Consider the following 15,866-nt stretch of genomic DNA (forward strand, 5'->3'; position numbering starts at 1 on the left):
CCCGTCTCGGCCTCCCAAAGTGCTGGGATTACAGGCTTGAGCCACCGTGCCCGGCTGGGGATTTTTAAATGATTACTATGTTCAAGATAATAAATGGCAAATAGGTAATTTCATCAAAGAATTAGAATCCATTAAGGAGATGCACATGAAATTCTAGAACTAAAAATATTATGCAAATTAATAACTTAGATGAATTTAAAAGCATGTTGACAGAGTTGAAAAGAGGATTAGTGAGCTTTAAGGTACTAGACTATATCCAGACTAAAGCTTAAAGAGCAAAAGAAAGAAATACAGTGAAGAGCTAAAAGGCAAATGGAATACGGTGAAAAGGTTAGTACACATGCATTTGGAGCTCAAAAAGGAAAGGGAGAAGAGAATATGACAAAAGCAATATTTGAATAGATAATAGTCAGGAATTCTACTAAAGTGGCTGGGCGCGGTGGCTCATGCCTGTAATCCTAGCACTTTGGGAAGCTGAGACGATTGGATTACTGAGGTCAGGAGTTTGAGACCAGCCTGGCCAACATGGTGAAACCCCCTCTCTACTAAAAATACAAAACTTAGCCAGGTGTGGTGGCATACACCTATAGTCCCAGCTACCCAGGAGGCTGAGGCAGGAGAATCACTTGAACCCAGGAGGCAGAGATGGCAGTGAGCTGAGATCATGTCACTGCACTCTAGCCTGGGCAACATAGCAAGACTTCATCTCAAAATATATATATATATTCTACTGAAGTGAAGAAAGACATTAATTCACAAGTCCAAATTTCTACAAACCTTAAACTGAGTAAATGCAAAGAAAATTGGACTAGGCAAATCATATGAAAGTGCTAAAAATGAGAGAAAAAAAGAAAATCTTGTAAGCAGCCAAAGAAAAAGATATATTTTTATCAAATAAGTGGTAATAACAATGAGAATGGCTTCTCAACAAGGTGGAAGCCAACGGCTATAGTAACATCTTCTAGCACAAAAGTCAGGCACAGTAATAAGAGGAGCTAAAGTGTTCAAAGGTGCTGGCATTCTCTGGGAAGTAGTAAAAAGACCATTGATATTAGACTATAATAAAGCAAGAATACAAATTGTGTTACCTAAGATAACATCAAAAGCTTAGCAAAATAATGTGTATCTAACAACTAACATGAGGAAAAGTGAAGTAGTAAAACTACTTAATCCCAAAGAAATGAAAAAATAATTTAAAACAGGTTGGATAGATATACACAATAAGATAGTAGATATAAACCTAATATAATAATAACTACATAAATATGAATGAACTAATATTCTAATTAAAAGAGAGAGATTGTTAGACTTGAGTTAAAAGCTCAATTATATAATGCACACCTAAAATATAAAGGTACAAAAAGTTGAAACAATGAGAGATAGAAAGAGGCATATTATGCAAATGTGAACCAAAGAAAGCTGGTGTGATTATAATAATATCAGACAAAGTAAACTTTAAGACAGGAAGCATTACTGGAAACTAAGAACATTTTGTAATGATAAAAGTGATAATCTAACAGGAAGATATAAAAGTAGTAAATTTGTATGCATCTAATAAAATACCTCAAAAGTGTAAAGAAAATCTGACAGAAATTAAAGAAGCAATCTAAAAATCTACAAGCAAAACCAGAAGATTTAAAAAAAAAAAAAAAAACAAAAAACTATGAGCATACAGAAGAGTTGAATCACAAGACAGGGTCAAATATTCACAAGATTCCACCTAATTGACACACAGAATACTCTGTATCCAACAAAATACACACCCATTTCAAATGTCCAGCAAATACTAGCAAAGCATAATGATATAGTGGACTATAAAACAAGTATCAACAAGCATCAAAAAACTGAAATTATATGGAGTATTTTTTTCTAACAATAACAAAGAGACAGAACACTCCCAGATGTTTGTAATATAATCCATGGCATATGGGTGACATTACAGTAGAAATAAGCAAATGTTTCAAACCAAATGGAGAAAATATAACATCTCAAAACTTATGGGATGTCGCTAAGCCTTAAACACATATATTAGAAAAAAAGTAAAGATCGCAAATGAATAACCTAAAACATCTTTCTCAGTAAATTAAGCAAAAAAAAAAAAAAAAAAAAAAAAAAAGAAAAGAAAAAACATTAAGAGCTAAGAAAGCCAAAGAAAAGAAACAATAAAAATGAGGGCAGAAATTAGTAAAATAGAAAAAATAAAAGCAACAAAGTCAAAAGGTTGTTATTTCAACAAAAGCTAATAATGTTCTTTGTTGGAGTAGAGGTTGTTGGAAAAAAAAAGCTAATAAAGTCTATAAACTTATAGTAAAACTGATTTAAAAAGAGAAAGCATATATTACCAAAGTCAGATACGAAAAAGGGACATCATCTCCTTCAGATATTTAACAAATAAGATATTATAAACAATTTTATATCAATATCTGTAAAGACGCAGATGAAAGGGAAATATTCTACAGAAACATAATTTACCCAAACCAACAGGACAGTAATAGAAGCTGAATAATTTCATATCTATTATATAAACTGAATATATAATACAAATATTTCCCACAAAAAGAAGTCTCCAAATCCATTAGCTTCCTTTGTAAATCTAACCATTTAAGAAGTAAATAACATCAACATTACACAAACTCTTCTGGAGAAGAGAAAAAAAGGGGGGAAATTTCCCAACTCTTTTCGTGAGGACAGCATAACATTTATACCAAAACCTAACAAGACTATTAAAAGACAGAAAAATGTAAGCTAATCTCTCTTGAATATAGATGCAATAATCCTAAACAAAATGTTAGTGAGTGGAATACACCAATACAGAGAGGATAATATAACGTGACCAGTTGAGCTCATAAGTGGAAAGATATGTCATTTCTCCCCATTTCCTGAACATATCTCTTTTGACCCAATTGAGTCAAAAGATTCAGCATTATAAAGATGTCAGTTCAACCTAAATCAATTTTTAAATGCAATGCAATGCCATCAAATTGCCAGCTGTGTGTGTTTATAAATCAAAATGCTGATTTTAAAATTATATAGAAATACAAAAGGCCATGAATAACTACAGTAACCTTCAAGAGCAACAAAGCTGAAAGACTTAAACTACTGAATATCAAGATTTATTAGAAAGCTATAATAATTAAGACAGTGTTGTATTGGTGCAAGGTAAGACAAATGGAGAGTCCAGAAAATGACCTGCATGTATATGTATACTTGATTTAGCCAAATGTCACCCCAAATAATATTGAAGAAATCATGGCCTTTTCAATAAATTGTGCTGAATCAATTGGATAACCATGTAAGAAAAATGAATAAAGACTCCATCTCACACCATCTACAAAAATTAATTCCAAGTGAATCATAGATCTAAATGGGTAAGTTTAAAAATCAAATTCCTAGAATATATCATTGAATAATACATTGAGTACTTTGAGATAAACAAAGATTTCTTAAACAAAAAACACTAACCACAGGATAATGATAAATTGGACAACAACATCTTTGCCTCAACGAAGATTCTATTAAGAGGTTGAAAAGATAAGCAAACTTACGGAAGAAAATATTTACAATACATTTATCCAATAAGGGGCTTAGATCCAGGTTAAATAGGAATTCCTATAAATCAATGAGAAAAAGGCAGACAAGCCAATATAAAAATGGACCAAAGACGCAAATAGGCACTACAAAAAAGAGGCTATCTATGCAGTCAATAAATGTATGAAAAGATATTCCGTCTCAATAGTAAGAGAGAAATGCAAATAAAATTACGAGACCTAGTAGAATGACTAAAATTGTTATAGTTTCTTTTCTCTCTGTCTTTCTGTTTCTCCCTCCCCAGTCATACAGTTTAGGACTCTTCCAAGAATATAATCTCTAATCTTTCTTGCCAAATCATGTTTCTCCTTTTCTTCTAATCTCTTTAGGCATTCCCTTTCAAAAAAAAAAAAAAAAAACTTTCCAGCACACCACCACCTGACTCCCAGCACAAGAATAAACTGCTTCCTGGGCCAACACCCCCTAGCCAGTCACTGCTTTCCCCAGCTCCCATCTTCTAAGCCTATGCAGGTTGCCCATTCTGTATATATTGGAGCTCATAAACACATGAGCTTCAGCCAGGTGTCTTTAATAACTTCTTCATGTTTATCTTCTCTCTCCTTTTGAAATTAAGACTTCCAAAGGCCAAGAACCATAACGTTTATCTACAGCCTACAGATGAGTTATGATTTTAATGGATTGGTGCTAAGAAAAATAAAATGGTTTTGAAGGATTTTTTTTTTTTTTGTCTGTTCCAAAGGAAAGTTTATTCTATATTTTGATTACTGAGAGTGTTTGGATGAGCAGGGAGAACAAACAAAAAGTTTAGTCATCTTTGCTACTGCTTATTTTCAACTTACTGCTTTCACAGTCTTAAAAAATCACCAAAAGATTGTATAATACATCTTCTGAGCAATAAACTGAGAAATTCTTATCGCATGACAAATCGTCTCCACATTCTGCTGAGTTACATTGAAAAAGAAAAATTAGGATATGTGTGAGTTGGCGGAAGAAGAGAGAAGATAATGCAGCTTCTACCCTGGGCTTCAGGGGACTGACTAGTAACACATTGTTCCAATACAATGGAAAACAACTTAACTTTGGCCAAACAAAGCAGGGAACAATGGTGAGAGTATGAGACCGATGCTGAACTTGTCACTCTGCCCTGCCTGCATAGTCAGGGCCAGATTCCTATCCTGTGCTAATTTATGGATTTTCTCTGGTAGAAAGTAGGATGTGAATCTCACCTCCAGTGTGAGTTTGAGATGTTTGATTTAGGGAATTCATGGAAACAGAAATAAAAAGCAACCAACTCACGACCACAGTTCTTTTCATTAAAGTGTCAGCAAGTCTTCAAAGCTGATGTCTCCTGTTTCATATAAATGAAAAGAAAATCTGATGACACGAGGCCAGGAAAGTAAACCCTATATTTATAATTAGAAGTTCTTCCAGCAGTCTGTTCATGTCCCTGTGTGATCAAATATAGTCTGAGCACTGCCTGATGCACCTGGTGACAAAAAAATCCTCCCTTCAAGGAAAAAGCACCCCACACATAAGAAAAATGTCCACATTACCTGGCCATCCTGCCGCTGTGGATAGCATAGAATGGCAGGAAGTGTCTCTGGGAATATCTGTCCTACTGCCTTCTCTCCAGTTCTTGAAACTACATCTCTTTCTGTTCAACTAATTAGAGACTTATTACAAATTATCAGGACATTTACTTTTCCCTTACCCCAGTAAGGGTAAGCCTATTCCTATTGTATTGTGTATACAGATTACCATTGGTCACTTCAGTTAGGTTTTGTGCAATGTGATTATCTAAAGGCAAAGATTCGGATTGGAAACAAAGTAAGCTGCTGGCTTGAGCTAGCTGCCATGATGAAAGGAGGGCCACAGGTGCCGTTGCAACTGTCACAATGTCTAGTTTTGGGACAACGAAGAGCAGAATGCTAACTGGCACAGAGGAGGCATGCTTAGAAGACTGCCAGGGAACCTGAGAGTGGAGAGAAGATTTGGGAAGAGGAAGTGTGTATTATTTTGAACAAGTGCCCTCCTGCAAGCAATTGTTGGGTGTTGTAATTCTTCATAGCTGGAATTCTGCAATGGATGGTCCACTCCCTCATATTCATTTGAAAAAGTATAGGGCACAATCCCCCCCAAAATTTTGTCCAGGCAAAGTTTTGAATGGAGAAAGGGGTTACTACAAGGCTGGAGTAATCAGGGAAGGCTTCCTAGAATAGGTAGTATTTGGCCTTGAGGTCTGGGTAGAGTTGACCAATATGATAGAAAAGGGAATGGCATCCAAAGAAGAGGCAGAGAAAAAGCAAAGCCACAGAGATGGAAAAGTTCAAGATTTCTTCAGTAAAAACTAAGACAAGTGGCCTGGCTGAAGGGGGGAGAACTTCAGGAATATAGCTTATGAAATGCACTTCACAGTAATTGAGACAGAGATGCTTTCCATAGACTCGCTTCTTCATCAAAAACTTGCTTTTTAACCAGAAGTAATGATAATATCAGAAGCACAAGGGTAAATCTAAGACACCAGAAAAGGGTGGTTTGAGTACAAACCTAATAATAAACACAATATCCATGTGACTGACAAAAAGCTCCAACCCTAGCCGAACCCATCATCCACCTTCTCCAGGCTGATAGCTGAGCAGATGAGGACTGGCGGAGGACATTTTACCCCATAGAACTATAGTTGCCCACTTTCGATGTTTCTCTAGTCAGCCCATGATGAAATTTCTGTATTATTTCACATCTTTTCCATTCTCTTCAAACCTTCAATGATTCAATGAACTTCCACTCCTGAGACAGGCCTGTGAAAAGGAGTTTTAGAAATGAGGTTAATGGATGACTCCAAGTCACTCCCGGGAGCTTGGAACGTGGTCTCTCTAGCAGCAATTTTTTTTTGGGGGGGAGACAAGGTGTCACCCAGTGTCACACAGGCTGGTGTGCAGTGGCACAATCTTGGCTCACTGCAGCCTCCACCTCCCAGGCTTAAGCAATCCTCCCATCTCAGCCTCCCAAGTGGCTGGGGCCACAGGTGCATGCCATCACACTTGGCTAATTGTATTTTATTTTTTGTACAGACAAGGTTTCACTATATTGCCCAAGCTGTCTAATAGCATCTTTTCGAAGATTTCTCTCATCCCTTCCTTCTTTCCTGAATTTCTCCTTCCGTACTTTGTACACACTGACTCCAAGGCTTTCCTCTGATTCGTCGTTTTCCGCAGTTGCGTGCTGGTAAGCTGGCTCTCTGAAAAACATAAAGCCTTCATTTGTACTGTTGGCTGATTTCTGCAGTGTACATACTTCCACCATGGCCAATTTCAAGCTACTACCATCTTGAAATATGAACCAATCCACAGGAGCAGGCTCTCTGGACTACCTGTGCTGCCTTATGCAATCTTCTCATTTCTCAGACAACTGTTCCTACGGGCCTCCATTCCCTGGCCTTTGTAGGGATTTTGAGCTTGAAAACAGGGTCAAGACAACCAGGATCAGCTGGCTGAAGTATCCTTAAATCACTCACATCAGACCTGTAGGATGCTAACTACATGTTCTATGGTTCCACCTGTTGGGGCTCACCTTTTATTGCTTATGAAGTTCAATATTCTAGCAGGACCAGGTAATGTTAGGGAAGCACAAAAAGAAGCATTAAAGAGCCTCTTCCCTCCTCAGCAAATGCCTGGTTCCTTAGCATTCTGGGATGTTTCTTGTGCATGCTTGACAAGAGGCAAGAACTCATCTCTTTTGCATGCTCCATCAGTGCTTGATAAACTTCAATGTATATACAATTACCTGGGGACCTTGATAAAATGTAGATCCTAATTTAGGAGGGAGGTCAGGATGCTGAGAGTTAGGCATTTTTAACAAGCTCTGAGATGATATGTGTGCTGCTGGTCCAAGGTCTACACTAGCAGCATCTTTAAAACATTCCTCTCACCTGCACCTTCTTTCCCAATAACCAACGGCAATTTCAAGCTCATACGCGTTTCCCTGGCCAACGCCCCTGGGTCCAGGTCCTCAATCCAGTTTTAGCAACGCCCTCAGCCCTTGTGCATTTTTAATTTGCTCTATTTATAGAGTGTCACTTTTCTGTTTGTGTTCTCATGCACATAATAGCTATTTACATCCTCCCTTGGATCTTCAAGAACAGAGGCTGTGAGGTTTTTTTCCCCTCTTCCCCTCTGCTTTGAGCCAGGTATGGAGCTCTACATAGGTCACCTGAGGGGGACAACATTCATAAATGTCAATCAGTGCCATCTGGTGTCTCATTGTCCCTGTTGCTTCCTAAGTCCTTCCCTGATTGGCCCTCTTTTCTCCATGCTACGTCCTTCTTTTTCTTCCTCTCCAGTGTGTGTCACGGAAAAAGCCAGCAACTGTGGGTAGACCCAGTCCATCCTGCTTCAGCCTGTGAGGCAGAAGAGAGTTAAGAGCCCAGAATTTGGGTCCTTTGAGAAAGTCCTGCATGAGTTCAAATCCCACTTTCACCTCTTCTGTCTGAGTCCGTTATTTTGCCTCTCTAAGACTCGCTCCTCGTAAAAAGGGGATAGTGGTATCAAACTCAAGCAGTTATAGGGTTTGGTAAAATAGCTCAAGGAAAGCACTTAATACAGTGCCTGGCACAGAGGAAAACTGCGTAGCTTTAAGAAAAGTATGTAAGGCAGGGCCCCGTGGCTCACACCTGTAATCCTAGCACTTAGGGAGGCCGAGGCGGGCAGATCACCCGACGCCAGGAGGTTGAGACCAGCCTTGCCAACATGGCGAAACCCCATCTCTACTAAAAATAAAAAATAAATAAAAAATAAATTCGCGGGAGCCTGTAATCCCAGCTACTTGGGAGGCTAAGGGAGGAGAATCACTTGAACCCAGGATACAGAGGTTGCAGTGAGCCAAGATCATGCCACTGTACTCCAGCCTGGGCGACAGAGCCAGACTCTGTCTCAAAAAAAAAAAAAATTATGTAAACTCTCTGTGTCTTGATTCCCTCATGGGCAAAATAGGAATAGGCGTCATAGTACCCATCTTACAGGGCATTTGTGAGGATGGAATGAAACACTGCATGTGGAGGGTGCCTCAAGACTCAACCCACACTATCTCCTCTTGATTATCCCCTCTGCCCAGCCCCCGCCGTCTTGTGAGTGGAATTCCTGAGGTTGTTGGCAAATTTGTTGCTCTGGATGCATTTTCTCTCCTCCACGGCCCACTGCTCCCATTCTCTTGGGCTTGCTTCCTTTTCTCCCTTCCCCTTGTGATTTAAATAGATTGGTAAAGAAAGATAAAAGAGTCCAACTTTATCTGAGACCAAGTTCTTACTCTTCTTCTGTCCTCCAGCCAAGGCCTCCTTTCAATTCCCAAAATGTACCAGACTCTCCCACCCTTCACAAAGATCCTCTGCCTGGAATGATATTCTTCTCTCTTCTGTTTATTCCATTCTATTCTACCCCATTTCTAAGGTTGAGCTCAAAGACAGCCTTGGCTAACCTAGGTGGTTGTACCCCATGCTTCTCAGCATCTATTATAAATAATGTAATTTGTAGTAATAATATGAGATATAATGAGTTATGCTTTACTTGTGTGCTCTGCTAGAGCAAGAGTTCTCAACGTACCAAGAGCATCAGAATCACCTGGGAAATGATCAGGGATGTAACTTCTCCAGACCGACTGAATCCCACACTCCGGATACGTGGCCCAGCATGGCGGGTTTTAAGCAGCCCTCAAGTCATTCTGATGCATCTTGAAATTTGAGCACTACTCGCACAGTCTTAACTCCTTGAGGGGCAAGGAGCACATCTGTTTGTTTTATTGCCACATCCTCATTGTCCACCTCAGCATCCTATGAGAGTTATGCACCTGATAAATATTTGTTGGATAAATGAGTGTATGGCCCAAGAACCTGAGGCGGAGCTCTCTGCACCTAGAGGTAGGGAGCCTGTTCATTTAGGTTAAAACATAAACTCACTGTGACATTAAGCCATATGAATCCTGGGAATTTATTTATCCTCAGTCAATGCTGTTGGCCAGGACCAGCTCACCTAGGGCCTCACAAGACCTCGTTAAGGATGTTAGTCTTTATCTTAAGAGAAATTGAAAGATATCAAAAGATTTAAACAGTGGAAGGCAGGTTTAAAGGCAGCAGAGAAGGTGCTATAGCTAAGAGGCCTAAGTTTCAAAGGAGGAGTTTTGTTCTGAAAGGAAGGGGCAGCAATGGTGACAAGTGGAGAAAAAGGACTCTGGGGAGTGTGAGAGAAGGACTATGTGCCCCTCAGAAGGGCTGGTGGGAAAAGACCTTGGGGAGAGACCTGACTGAGCTAAGGCCAAGGGGAAGAGGAGGGAGAAGACATTGAAGAAGAGGGCAGAGGGAACTGGGGAGCTGGGGGATGTCCCTGGAGGTGCAGGAACACTCTGGAAGGAGGCAAGGGTGTGTCTGCAGGGAGGAAGGGTGGAGTGCCAGGAGGAAGAACGGCATGAACAGTGCAATCCCAATAGTTTCTTGCAGGAAAGTGGGCACTGGGTCTAATGGCAGAGGTCAAGGCTTGTGATGGTATCTGCCAGGCAGCATGATCTCAGATAAAGTGGCTTACGGCCTGTTTAATTTCTAATCAGGAGGAGTTTAGAGTGACTCAGCATCAAGCGGGTCCTTGTTCTATTAATAGTACTTGGATTCTGCCTTGATTCTTAGAACCTTATACCCCAGATCCAGTATGGGTTCTTATCCTTCTAGGTTACTGGATTAGGTTGTGCTTTCTTCTTCACAGTTCTCCCATTCATTTATTTACCTACTACCTACCTGCTAGTATTCTGAAAACGGGGGTTCAAGGAGGCTCTTGAATCATATTCTCATGCCTGGGTCCCCTCTTTCTGAAGACAGATTTCATTGATGACAACTGTCAAGCAAATGACACCTGTTATCATCTCCAGACCTCCAGGGGAGGAGTGCACTCCACCAGGAGCAATGGTCCCAGGATGTCAGCCCATTCAATGGTTTGAGGTCACCAAGAAACACCAGCTTCATGCAGGCACTGGATAGAACAATGCTTTACTCACACAGAGAAGAGGCAGAGCAAGATCAGTTTCAACAGTGGGTATCACTCCCTAGTGGCCAGCAGCTGATGCAGGGTGAGTATCTGCACACACTCGTCTCATGCTGCAAGCAAAGGACTCAGCTCTCCCCATGTTGGGAATAGACATTGTCGTGCGGTCGGCCAGGTACCAAATGATACACCGGCTTAGGCAAACACAGGAGTCCATATTGAGTGAAAAGGGAGGTATTCCCACACAAGGTGATAAGCCCAGCACAGCTGTGAGGGCTCTTTAAACTCTCGGTAAGGAAGTGCTCCAGGCCCAAAGCTCATTCTTAGGTGGCCAGGCAGTCTCAGGACCGCATGCATGTGATGGCCTTTCCCAACAATTATCTCACAGAATCTTGCAGGGCTTACAGTTGAAGGAAGTCTTTAGGGGTCATTCCATCTACTTTCCTATCCATGTCATTTTGTCCATTGTCTATTTAGATTTGGCTGACAGACATCAGGATGCTCAATTAGCTGGTCCAACTCTTACGCTATGTGTCAGTGAATTTACCCAGTTCCCAGCCATCCCTGGGTCTGGTCCAAACAGTTACTACATCAAATTGTTGACACTTGAGAGATTGAATATACAAATAAAAAATGGTCAGACCACATATGTCAATAGAACTCTGACACTCAAGCTCTGCAGCAAGCAAAACCTCAACCTCTAGCAATCAGCCCAGAAAGGTCAGGGCTTGGTCAATGACTGTCAGATTCCCTCCTTTTTTTTAATCCCTGCTTCCGTCTCAGGACCAGCCAGAGAAAGCCAAATATGCTTTCCAAACCAATCACATAAGATGCCCTGCTTCTAGTTAGCCTACCTCTAGCTTCCTCATGCCAACAACCTCCAAGCAGAGCATATCTGAAATCTTTTTTTTTTTCACTATAAAACTTTCCTACTTCCCTGTCTGCCTCTAAGTCTCTGCCAAATGCCAGTGATGGTGGCTGGCTCCCTTGTTATAGACAGTTCTGAATAGCCTCTGTTTGTTCTCAAGTGGTGTTCATTGACATCCAAATTCATGGACAATAAATTAAATGAATGTGTAATGATCCAGACATCATGGACGTGGTGGGATGAAACATGCTGAAAGTAGTCTGAGGTGAACAGAAGTGCATTTTTAAAAAGATATTTAAGTTGATGTGGAAATCCGTGGTCAGGTGGATTCCCACACAACAAACAACATTTGGTTATGGATAAAAGGAAAGAGAAAGACACATGCTGTTTCTAGAGAATATGCTGTAAGCCACCAAGCCAGGTTAAAGATAAAGGAAATATTCATAATATAGATCATAGTGCTGGCAAAAAGACAAATTTTGATAAAACGTGTGACTTTGAATTATCTATTAGAAATCTATTTTTTTCCAAAATAGTCAGATGTATTTCTGACTTTTTAAAAAATATTCGAGGTACAAAACAAAACCACAAAACCAAAAAAATTATGGGGAAGTAGGGAAGAAATCAAAGCTAGTAGTTACCTCCTATTAGAAAGTTTGAATATGTGGGGCAAGCCACAGATTAGTTAAAATGGCTGGATCTAGTCAGCTCACTTTTGGAAATTTAACATCCCATTTTTTCTTATATTTGTCATTACGGTAAAAAAAGCTCCCACATTTATGTATAAAGCAGTGAGGTCTCAAGTTATGTCATTTTAACATATGGTCTTATTTCTGATATGCTAATTTGGGTAGATATTTTGGGCAGTTAGTGCTAAAAATTGAAATAAGAAAAGCTACCACCTACATTCTACTAGTTATATTTTCAATTTGGAATTATGTTTTCAAATTGCCTATACTTCATTTTAATCAATTTTTATTTTGTATTGTCCTATTGTCATTTTACTGAATCAACTTATGAAGTTGGTATTAAAAAACAATGTGTGGCCGGGCGTGGTGGCTCACGCCTGTAATCCCAGCACTTTGGGAGGCCGAGGCAGGCAGATCACAAGGTCAGGAGATGGAGACCATCCTGGCTAACACAGTGAAACCCTGTCTCTACTAAAAATACAAAAAATTAGCCGGGCGTGGTGGTGGGTGCCTGTAGTCCCAGCTACTCGGGAGGCTGAGGCAGGAGAATGGCGTGAACCCGGGAGGCAGAGCTTGCAGTGAGCTGAGATCACACCACTGCACTCCAGCCTGGGTCACAGAGCGAGACTCCATCTCTAAAACAAAAACAAAAACAAACAAACAAAACAACAACAACAACAAACCCAATGTGTGATTGTTTCTCGGCCTTTTGACTACGATCAAGTGTAAAAACAATGTGTGTCCAGGTGTGGAGGTTCATGCCTATAATCACAATGCTCTAGGAGGCAGAGGCACGAGGATCACTTGAGCCCAGAACTTCAGTCTCCACTACTCTCCAATCTGGGCTGCAGAATGAAATCCTGATCTCTAAAACAAAAACAGTGTGTGGCATGGTGCATGATTTCAGCAGCTCAGTTATTAGCCTTTTCTAACTAGAGAGAAATGAATCTTGAGATAATGGATCAAGTCAGGTTTCTCAAATATCTCTCTCCACATGCATACATTTCCAAATTTTCGGCTATATCTCCACTTTAGTGTAGTGGCCAATAGTACGATGGGAAAATTTTAGGAAGCACATCTCATCATATCTGCATCAGACAAGTCATTAGCATTGCACACTGATTTTTTTTTTTTTTCATGAAAGAACTGAGATTATTCTCGTCTGTTGACAGGTATATACACTTCACTAAATAAATATTTGCAGGGGAATTGGGGGAAAGGGGAAGGAGAACATTAGGACAAATACCTAATGCATGCAGAGCTTAAAACCTAGATGACAGGTTGACAGGTGCAGGAAACCACCATGACACATGTACACCTGTGTAACAAACCTGCACATTCAGCACAGGTATCCCAGAACTTAAAATAAAATAAAATAAATATTTGCAACCATTAAGTATCTGGATATCAACTATGTACAAGACACTGTGTATGATACTATGACAGGCTGAATAAAAGATGGAGGATTTATTCTTCAGGTTTCCCAGGTTTTAAAATGTGTTTCCTTGTTTCTACCTTTCCATGCTTCTCTTAGAGACATTCAATTTATATATCTTGGAATGCCATAAAAATGGTCACATTTTTGTTTATTTAGCACATCTTTTTTTGACACTTTGGCCAAACCAATTCAGCTATATTTAAGGTATGTTTTAATTAAAATAAATATATCTCATATTTGTTTTTTCTGGTGTTGGATTATCTGACAAGCATGTTTAAAGTTGTCCCCAGAAAATACAACCTGACAAACAGAAAATGTTAATTCTGTGAATAATTCTGCACTTGTTTACTAGGTAAAAACATAGGGGTCACTGATGAAATGCACACCGTATGCCACCTGTCCTCCAAAAGTCCCACTTCTCTATGTGACAACACAGTACTTCCACGATTTGGAGGTTATCATTTGTGAAACATACTGTTGCTTCACTAACAGATATTTGGGGAAAAATAAGCCATTCTATAGAGCACATATATAGTTGTAAATGTTAAAATAGAGAGGAAAGGTACATCTTAGAATACAGGAAATAAAACTTTCTCATAAAATACATACACATATACACCATTTTTTCTCATAAGTATACCTATATATATTTCAACGTATGTCCCTTTCGCCCTCCCTTCCTTTCTCCTTCTCTCCCTTTGACTCTCTGTCATTCTCTTCCTCCAGCCAACACACATCATCATCATCATCATCATCATCAATGTAGGAAAACACAGTAAATATATTTCAATCTCACATCCTGATTAGCACATGCCATTAGTAGAAGCACACTTCTCACATAAGTGATAGAATTCGCACGGTTTGGGTGCTATTTTCCCTTCGTTAAATATTTAAGTGCCAATGAGAATTTCAGCATGACAATATCCAGGGAAGTTTGAATTTACTTCAGGAAATTCCCAAAGTAGATAAAGAACTTCTAAACATCACATTTGCACAAGATAGCTACGTTTAAATATCAGTAGCAATCCTAACTTTGATTTTCACTGTGATTAGAGGCATTTCAATCACAGTACAAATGAAACTGGATTCTTTTTATGTCGAGTCATCTAATTTTAATTATTTAGGATCAGTCACTTTCTAGAACTCAATAAAGTAAACAGGTTAGATGTGACATTTTGAGGGAAGTTAAACATGGCTCCTAACCACAGGAGAAAAATATAAGGCAGAAGATAAAAGATAAACAAGAATAGAAGATGACATAGCCATCTGTCAGCCTCCCAAAGGATATGTTGTTTTTCATGACAGTGTTTCCTGCTTTCTTTTTCAATGCTGTACTGGGCAGCATGTTAGCAACATTCAGGTATAGGATTGAGAGAAACACAATTGATAATAGTTAACTATCTTTAGGTATTCCTGATTATATAGCCCGGCTTGTCCGCTAACAGATTTTGGATGATGGTTTTAAAGCACAGGTTTTAACCCAAGACAGAAATCTTAAAGCTACTGAAGAAAAACAGACTTTTTAACATGTATGCATGTATATACTTTTCAAGTACAAGGCAAGAGATACCATGGACAAAATCATTAGAGAAGGTAAAGACTTCTGGTTTACTAGAATAATCTTAAACTATCTCATGATAAAGAACTAAAAAGGCCAGATCAAATAAAGCAGTACATGTTTTTTATGAGTTCATGGAAGTCTCTGTAAGGAAAGGAATTTGCAGATGCTAGGAAGAAAGACGGAACTGAAAATCTGAGAGGTACGAATGTGTTCTGATGGAGCAGCTATTCTAGAAAATACTTACATAATAACCTAAGGGATTGAGTAATTTTTCCCCTTCGTGTTGGCTTAAAATTCTGTAAATTTTACCTTAGAATTACAAATCTGATATGCACAGATTTTATGTAAATTGATGATTTTTGAAAAATGTACACACCTATATAACTAATACCCCCAATCATGATATGGAACATCTTCATCACCCCCAGAAAGCTCCCTCAGATGCCCTTCCAGTCAATTTCTACACCCACAGGCAATTATTGTTCTGATTCCTACCACTATATATTCTTACCATTGTCTCCCCCAATTTTATGTAAATGGAATCACGATGTATGTATTCTGTCAGGCACGGTACTTCACACCTATAATCCCAGCTACTTGGTGAGGTTGAGGTGAGAGGATCACTTGAGGCCAGGAGTTCAAGACCTGCCTGGGCAACATACCAAGATTCCCATTTCTAAAAACAATTTTGTAATGTATTTTTGTATTCTTTAGTGTATGACTTCTTTCACTCAACATAATG

Source organism: Mandrillus leucophaeus, unplaced genomic scaffold (genome assembly GCF_000951045.1).
Source record: "Mandrillus leucophaeus isolate KB7577 unplaced genomic scaffold, Mleu.le_1.0 Scaffold417, whole genome shotgun sequence".
Classification (NCBI taxonomy): Eukaryota; Metazoa; Chordata; class Mammalia; order Primates; family Cercopithecidae; genus Mandrillus; species Mandrillus leucophaeus.